At 31.6% G+C, this 9,572-nt stretch overlaps 1 protein-coding gene across 5 annotated transcripts in view; it reads right to left on the reverse strand.

Moving 5' to 3' along the window:
* LOC110038454 (putative methylesterase 14, chloroplastic) overlaps positions 1 to 9,572 on the reverse strand; it is a 92,716-nt gene that overhangs the window by 52,789 nt on the left and 30,355 nt on the right. The window lies entirely within an intron of this gene.

Genomic DNA, 9,572 nt, shown 5'->3' on the forward strand with positions numbered 1-9,572 from the left:
AAAGCATCTACTCTCCTAAGAGGATCAAAAGATGGTCGACGCTTAATGTGGCCAAAACATCGAAGACGACTTTCTCTAATTTTGTTTGTCACAGGAGCTACACCAACCCTATCACGGATATATTCATTTCGCATTTTGTCTCTAAGTGAAAAGCCACTCATCAACCTAATCATTCTCATCTCGGCAACACTTAACTTAGTAGTATGCTTCTCTTTTAAAGGCTAACATTCAACGCCATAGAGCATTGCAGGTCTCACCACCATCATATAAAATTTCCCTTTTAGTCAAAATGCTACTTTTCTATCACATAAAAGGCTCCAAGCATTCCTCCATTTCAACCAACAGCTTGAATTCACCATTAACATCCCCATCTATATCCCCATCACTTTGAACAATAGACCCAAGATATCTAAATTGTTCACGCCTTTTAAAAATTTATTCACACAAAGAACTAGAGCTACTACTACTAAAATTACATTCCATATATTCAGTTTTAATTCTACTCAATAGAAGGCCTTTAGACTCCAATGTAGACCTCCATAATTCAAGTTTTTCCTAGGCTTTATCTCTCTTCTTATCCACGAGCAGGATATCATTAGCAAAAAGCATACACCAAGAAACATCCTCCTGTAAATGTCCAGTAAGATCATCCATAACTAAAGCAAAAAGATATGGGTTTAAAGCCAATCCCTGATGTAATCCAACATAAATAAAAAAATATTTGGTCAATCCTCCTTCAGTTTGAGCACAAGTGACAGCTCCAGTATCATATTTTTATTAACTTGAATATAAGGCATATCAACACCTTTCTTCTCAAGAACTTTCCAAAGGATATTTCTTGGAACCTTATTGTAAGCTTTTCCTAAATCAATAAAAATCAAATGTAGATTCTCCTTATTCTGTTTGAACTTCTCCATCAAACCTCTCAATAAATGTATAGCTTCCATAGTAGACCCGCCCAACATAAATCCAAATTGATTATGTGATATCTTTGTAATATGTCTTAACCTATGTTTAATTACTCTCTCCTATAATTTTAAAGCATGTCATATCAGCTTAATTTCTTTTTAATTTGCACACACTTGTGCATTCCATATCAACTTAATTTCTTTTTAATTTGCACACACTTGTGCATTCCTTTTATTCTTAAAAGCAGGGACCAAAAAACTCTTGCTCCACTCCTCAGGCACCTTTTTAGTTTTTAAAATAATATTAAAAAGTTTAGTAAGCCAAGAAACTCCCAAATCTCCTAAATATTTTCATACTTCATTTGGGATATCATCGGGTCCTATAGACTTTCCACCCTTTGTTTTCTTTAAAGCCATATCAATTTTTTTTTACTAATGCGACAGTAAAATGGAAACATTTTATTATTATTAAGGATGTTAAGATCACTAAAGTCAACTGCATTTTCAAAAATTTTATAGAAAAAGTTTTTTATTGAACTTAATTTATTTCATATAATTCATCTGACTGCTAGTATCTTGCAACAAAGTTTAAACTAATGTAGAGGCATGTCTAGACCTACAACAATTTCATTCTTATCTCTTTGTTTGGCTACTTTTCTTATCTCTTTGTTTGGCTAGTTTATACATATATTTTGCACTTTCCTTAGTATCTAATCTATTATAAAGATCACAAGTCTCTTTATCAATATATGGTCTATTTCTATTATAGTAACATAGATTATTCTTTTAAACTCCCTGCGTGAGTGTGATATTTTTCCCAATTCTCTAAGTTTTTACATTTAAACCAATATTTGTAACATAACTTCTTATATTTTATCTCTTACACATCATTATTCTACTACCACCTATTTTTATTTGTAAATTTTTTTTCTTTTGATTCTTTAAATACATCTTTTGTTACTTGTTTAAAAGTGTTTGTTAATTTATCCCACATGGCATTTGCTTCATCATGAACATCTAAAATTTTGAAATCTTGAATTTTACTCATAAAAATAATTTTATTTGTCTTTTAGCTTCCTCCATCTAATTCTACGATGATGAGTCCAACTATTCTTTATTTTACAACTCATCATCTTAAAATCTAGGACTAATAAACGATATTGGGTACTTAAATTCTCACTTGGAATGCCTCACAATCTTTACAATCTCGACAATCTCTACTCCTCATAAGAAAGTAATCAATTTGTGTTTTATTAGATTTATTCCTATAAGTAATAAGATGTTCATGTTTTTTCTTAAATAAAATATTAGAAATAACAAAATCATACGCTAAAGAAAAATCTAAAATAGCTCTACTTTTTTCATTAGTCACTCCAAAACCGTAGCCACCATAAATATTTCTAAAATCTTCTACCACTCTACCGACATTTCCATTTAAATCTCCTCCTATAAAAATTCTTTCTTCAATAGATATCATTTGTATTAAGTCTTCTAAGTCATTCTAGAAATTCTATTTAGACCCTATATCAAACCTTCTTGAGGAGCATAAATACTTATAATATTAAAAATCTTAGTATCAAAAATAATCTTAAGGGCTATAATTCTATCTCCAACTCTATTAATTTTTGCAACATTATCTTTCAAACTCTTATCTGAAATTACACCTACACCAGAAATTACGCCTACACCATTTCTAGTACGACTCTTTTCCAGAATACCAAAGTTTAAAACCTAAGTTATCAATCTATTTAGTCTTTTCTCCAGCCTATTTATTTTCTTGAATACATAAGATATTAATCTTTATATGAACCATAATATCAACTAATTCCATTAATTTACCATTAAGAATACCAATATTTCAAGATCTTATCCTAATATTAATTTCATTTGTTTCTACATTTTGCAAAAGTAAAAAATATTGCTAGCTGCATATAAATAGTAGAAGACAAACAGGACATGGCAGCAGACAAAAGTAAAAAAGAAATAGGTTTCATTCATGCAAAACAGCGATGTACTTTAGACTAATGATGCAAGAGCTACTCATTAACTTAATGACTAAAGAAAGGCATGCAGCATTGTTGGGAGCTATGGTTAATTTTCAGACATTACTATCTGGTACGGAAAACTCATTGCACTAAGTAATAGGATAGAAACAAAGCAAAAATTTTAGGAGAGTCAGAAATGTATGCAGTTTATAAGTGTTTTTGTGAGTTCGTTTATTCTGTGTTTCTCTACAAGTGTTATATTAGCATCAATGATGAATAAAATCAAGTAAAACACTATCAAATGGCATAATAGAGCTTATTCAGCTAATCTCACCTAAGAATCTCTCGTATGTTTAGAGGATCTGTAGAGAAATTGTCTTCAATGTTTTTGTTAAATCATAAACGTTAGTGATATCAGCCAGGTATACTACAAGCTCTATGGCTTGGAAACTGTTAGTATTTTACACTGGATTGTGACGCTAACATTAATAGTATTATTAGCAAATGTTAATTTTGATTTGCTTCCCAAAAAATCCACTTCTAAGGGCAACGATCAATGCCTCACATTGTGTGCATACAGCAGGGATTGTTTAGGCAGCTATTCCATGCTATTCAGAATAATTGAATGTTTTCAAGTTGTTCGAAAATGCATTTAGCCAACAAAACTTACTTGCATCCATGTGGACAGAAGGATTTGATGAATCAAAAAAAGAATATTTCATGAAATAAGATCTTAGATGCTTGCTTTTTCTAATCTCAATGCAAAATTGATTCCACAAAATTTTTTACTAAGGACAACACAGATTTGTTATGTTATAATACTATATATCATATAAGAAGGGTGGTGTAGAACCATGAGTACATGATGATTGGGGCGGCCCAACTATAAAAGTACAAGCCAAGATAACTGAAGCAAAACATGGAGGTTAAATGACTCAAAGCAAAATAAGACTTAGAACTCTTAATTTATTTAACATTATGTTTATTTTATGTAGACTTATGCATTGATGTGAAGTTGTGTTATTAATATTATGCAATTGTTTTGTGAGGACATATAAAAAATGGGAAGAAATTATTCAAATTAAGTGGAAAATATTTAATTGCATTATTTCAATGCAATTTTATATTTTTCCCCTTGCTTTGGCAAGCCACTTATTGGAGGTATTAATTGTTACATGGTTACAATTACATAATTAAGATACAAACTCGCATGGTTGGCCCACCCCGCATTCTCCCCTTTTGTGTGAGTGCATATTAATTTACCAAACAATATAATATTTTATTCGCTTGAATTAAAGTTTTTTGCTAACACTGTCATTGTCGGGTCCCAAGCCTCAAATGTAAAAAGTGGAAACTTGTGTTAGGTAGTCAACAACTACCCAAAAATTTATCAAAAAATCATGAAATGGAGCTTGTTGATCATTTTGTAAATATTAGGGTGTCCCCTGGAAACAACTCGCTATATTACTTGAATACAACGAAAAGTGAGCTAGAACCGCTACACCGGTGACCGAGTGTAGTGTCAAATAAAAAAGGGTTTTCACAATACGGACAGATGCAGGTAAATAAGTTATTCCATAAACTAATAATATAATAGAATCTTGAAATGTATGTACTCTCACAAGAAAATTAATGAAATTAGTTGATATAATGATTCATAAAAAAATAAATAACTTATGTATTCAAGAAACTAAATGAGTTGGAGAAAAGACTAAGGAGATTGGTAACTTAGATTTTAAACTTTGGCATTCAAGTAAAAGTCTAGTATAATTATAGATAAGAGATTGAAAGATAATGTTGTGAAAATTAATAGAATTGGAGGTAGAATTATCGCCCTTAAGATGATTTTTATATTAAGATTTTTAATATTATAAGTGTTTATGCTCCTCAAGTAGGTTTACATATATGTTCTAAAGATAAATTCTGGAATGATCTAGAACACTTAATATAAATGATACCACTTGAAGAAAGAATTTTTATTGAAGGAGATTTCAATGGGTAAAGTGGTAGAAGATTTTAGAAATATTCATGGTGGCTACAGTTTTAGAGTGATTAATGAAGAAGGTAGAGTCATATTAGATTTTTTTTAGCATATAATCTTATTATTGCTAATATTTTATTCAAGAAAATAGATAAGCATATTATTACTTATAAGAATGGATCTAATAAAATCCAAATTGATTATTTTTTTATGAGAAGAAGAGATCGTGGGGAATACAAAGATAATAAGGTTATTTCATGTGAGGATTTAAGTATTCAACATCGATTATTAATTCTAAATTTTGAGATGATGAGTCATAAAGATATTATGAATCATTATCGTAAAATTAGATGTTCACTTAAAAGACAAATAATTTTATTTTTACGAGTAAACGTCAAGATTTCAAGATATGGGATGTCCGTGAAGAAGCAAATTCTATATGGGATCAAGTAAAAAATACTATTAAACAAGTGACAAAAGATATACTTAGAGAATCAAAGGAAAAAACTTCTATAACAAAAAATAGTTGGTGATGGATTAATGTGCAAAAAAAGATAAAATATAAAAAATATGTTATAAAAATTGGTTTAAAATAAAAGTTCATAAAACTGGGAAAAATATAAAATGACCCGCGGGTAGTCTAAAAGAACAATCTGTGATGCTAAAAATTACGCTTTTAGTGATTTTTAAAATATATTAAATACCTAAAAATGTGAAAAATATATGTATAAACTAGTCAAATAAAGAAAAAAATAGTAAAGAATTAACTCAAGTAATGTGTATTAAATATGAAAATCAAAAAATGTTTTTCTTAGAAAAATATATTCAACATAGATAGGGGGGTTATTTTGATAAGTTTTTTAATGTAGTTTCTGAAAATACGATCGATCATAGATCTTAATATTGTTAATAATAATAAAGTAGTGATGTGTCATACTTTAAAATTATGGGAGAGGGTAATTGAATATAGGTTAAGACATATTACAATTAATTCTCATAATCAATTTGGATTTTTGTCGGGTAGGTCTACTATGAAAGCTATACAATTATTGAGAGGCTTGATGTAGAATTACAAAAAGAATAAGAAGAATTTATATATGATTTTTATTGATTTAAAAAATGTTTACGATAAGGTTCCAAGAGATATCCTTTGCAAAGTCCTAGAGAAGAAAGGTGTTGATATAACTTTTGTTCAAGTCATTAAATATATGTATACTAGAGTTGTTACTTGTGTTTGAATAGAAGGGGCCAAATATTTTCCTATTTCAGTTGGATAACATCACGGATCAGCTTTAAGTACATATCTTTTTGCTTTAGTTATGGATGCTTTTACTGGACATTTACATGAGGATGTGCCTTGGTGTATGTTTCATATTTCATTCTAGAAAAATTACAAAATAATCTAATATATATTCATGATATTTACTCAATGAAAATAGCTTAAACTTTTATATGCATTAACTTTAATTGTATTATCAAGGCTTAATCTTTAGCATTACTTTTACATCATGCTATCAACATTCAATTTTGTCTTAAAAGCACCGTTAAAACATAACCTAACACACCTCTGACCGATATTATTCCATCAGCACCCTGAGTCGTGTTTTAATTTACTAGGTTTTCTGAGGTGAAAAGATGACCACTTGCCCCTAGCTGATATTCTTACGTCTGCACAGCGGTTAGCGATCTAAACATCATAATTGTCTGAGGTGGAATAACATTTATTTGTGTGAGTACACTAGCGTATCCTTCCTATACCATAAGAGGTGAACTCCTCTTTCATGCACATACAAGCATCTATTATACAATATTTTCATTTCATCCTTTAGGACATTATTTTTATGTGAGATTTGTATTTATCTACTAAAAATTATGCAATTCTGCTAAAATCTAAGGTCATACCATAATCTAATAGATGCACCTTTACTATATTACAAAATGTCAAGTAATAATCTGACATATACATTTGGTCATTGAATGAGCTAAAATATACATCTCTACCAGAATATAAAGATCATGTAATAATTTGATATTATCATAAACTAAACTATTATGCAACTATTAGGACATAGCATATAACATACATACTTCATAACTCACCATATGAAAAATCATATGTAATTTAATTTCAATGTGCAACTATTAAACATGCATATTTTTCTATCTAACAATATAAAGAATCTACTGTAATTTAATATTACTAAAATAAAACATATATTTAGGAATAATGAAAATTACTAAAATTTAGAAATATAATTATTCGACTTAACATTTAGGAAACCACTTTATGTGTTTATTTCTTCACTTGATCACTTAGTTGATTGTCTACAATTAAAATCTAAAGTATTTTCAAAGTATACATTAATTTAAGCATTTATTTAAAACTATTCATAAAATCAGAAACATACATCAAATCACTTCTTTCTCCTATTTGGAAACTCAATCTAAAATTACGAATTTTTTTGCACCAAAAGTTCCTCAATCTAACATTGTAAATTCATAATGTTAATATTAATTTAATAACATTTTAATTAAAATAACGTATATAAATAAGAAGTAAAACTTTACCTCTTTTTCACTACCGTCAAACCCTCACTCCAATCCAAAAAGCCTTATCAAATTTCTAATTTCAAGTGAACTTAAATTTAAAATTTACATAATAAACATATATCGAAATATATTAAATAGAAAGAAAGATTCAAATAAAATGAGTGGGAGGGTCCAAACATGACACTCTGCCCACACAAAAACAACAAATGATTCCAAAACTAGAAAAAACAGAAAAATATATTAGATAAATAAAAAGCCTAACAGTGTCAAAATACATAGTATCAGGTGGCTAGCTAGGTGGCTAGAGAGCGACCCAATTTGATCTTGCCTCTGCCCTAGTTCTAGGGAAGGAGTAAGCTAATAAGCTGGTAAGATGATCACCATTGTCAGTAATAATCAATGTATCATCCAATATATTCCTGAGCTGGAGTCGGCCTCCATTCTTCTTCTTTCACCTAGAATAGACCTATCATTCCTCTTCTGAAGAATCAGTTTGGAGTGGTAGAACTGGAACTGAAGCAGAAGGTACATCAACCGTAATACCCACAATAGGTTCTAGTATATGTGAAGTATGAGTTGCCTCAACACCGGATATTTCCTGATGAAGTGGAGCTACGAGGTCTCCTAATTATCAGTTTGAATACTATCATTTGTAGGTAATAGTCCATCAGTATTGTTTTCTATAGGGTTTGAAGGTGTCAGCATCACATCGCTCGCAGTAACAATAACAACAGCGTAATGGGGGAACTAAAATGTTCAGAGCAGTGGGGTTAGACCCGTCCTTATTCACTTGAACGCAAGATTTCAAATTTGGATTAAACTTGTGGCATTTATCAAGGACATGACCAAACATCTTACAGTGGGTACAATATGGGGGTTTGTGCTCCATGAAAATTTGTTGTCAATAACCATTATGGGTTGTGCCCAGCCAAACTTAAGTGATATCAGGTAAAGCAGCATCCCTTTTCACAAGCATTCTGGCCACCGAGGGTCTGGTTAGGTTGAAAGTAGACAGATTTAGCTTCAAAGGATCCCCAAGGATGACCCCAATAGAGTGGAGAACCTGAGGTGAAAAAAGTACAGCTTGAGACCACGTAAACTAAACCATATCGATACTGTGGAAGTTTCATGATTTGGGTCGAAATCAGGAGACCAATTGAGTAGCTTCATACGTTTATCAACGATATTAAGATATTTTCTAGAGAAAATTCGAGTGTAGTCTTCTGGCACGATTAACTGAATCAATACATGTCTCACATTCATGAGCCTCACTTTTCACTTTCTCACTTTTCACTTTCCTGTTAATTTCCTGTTAATTTGAGGTCATCAAAACTTTTGCTGATAATTTCCATAGGTGGGTATCCCCACAAAAATTTATCAATAAGAGCAAATTTGAATTTGTCAGACAGCGTTGAAATTTCTGACGTGGAGAAAAAGAGTGTTGTCTTCCCACTATTTCTACTTACATTCTTAATAAAGGGACAGTCACCTGTCTTATCACGATGCTCCTTATAATTTGAAGGACAGATAACCACCGTCTCTCCCTGAGGATTACCCTCCACGTGGCCAAGGGTGGTTTTGCCAGGTTTAACCGAAGAAGAAGGAAGCTCCATCACAGCAAAGAGAAGCCCTGCAGGTCGAGCAGAGGCAAAAAAGACAAGCTGAAGAGTTCAGGGCGAAGCTGCGCAGAAGACAGTAACCGCAGATGAAATGCGCAAAAGACAGGGCAACGAAATTGCAGCTCCATCTATGCAGAAAAGATAGCTGGAAGGCGCGAAGGAGGAGACGACAAAACCGCTGAAGCAGACGTCGAAGCCCTTCGTCGTTTGGCGCGAAAGAGAAGACGACGATCGCAAGATAGAGTCCTTCGTCGTCGTCAAGTGTGCGATCGTCGAGTGTGGGAACTTCGTCGTCGAGTAAAAACTTAAACCAGGATTTCGCCATCGGGCGAAACCTTATGAGAGAAAATCACCATTGATAATTTTAGGAAAGATGCAGCAAATATTGATTCCCTCATAAGGGTTGAAAGATGTGCTTGATTCTAGTTCGAAGAGCCCGCGCCATGGTATTCGAACCCCCGACCTGAGGAACTTATGCTAGAAGCCGCACCAATAAGCTAGGTCTTTCGCATATATATATATATATATA

Source organism: Phalaenopsis equestris, unplaced genomic scaffold (genome assembly GCF_001263595.1).
Source record: "Phalaenopsis equestris unplaced genomic scaffold, ASM126359v1 Scaffold232897, whole genome shotgun sequence".
Lineage (NCBI taxonomy): Eukaryota > Viridiplantae > Streptophyta > Magnoliopsida > Asparagales > Orchidaceae > Phalaenopsis > Phalaenopsis equestris.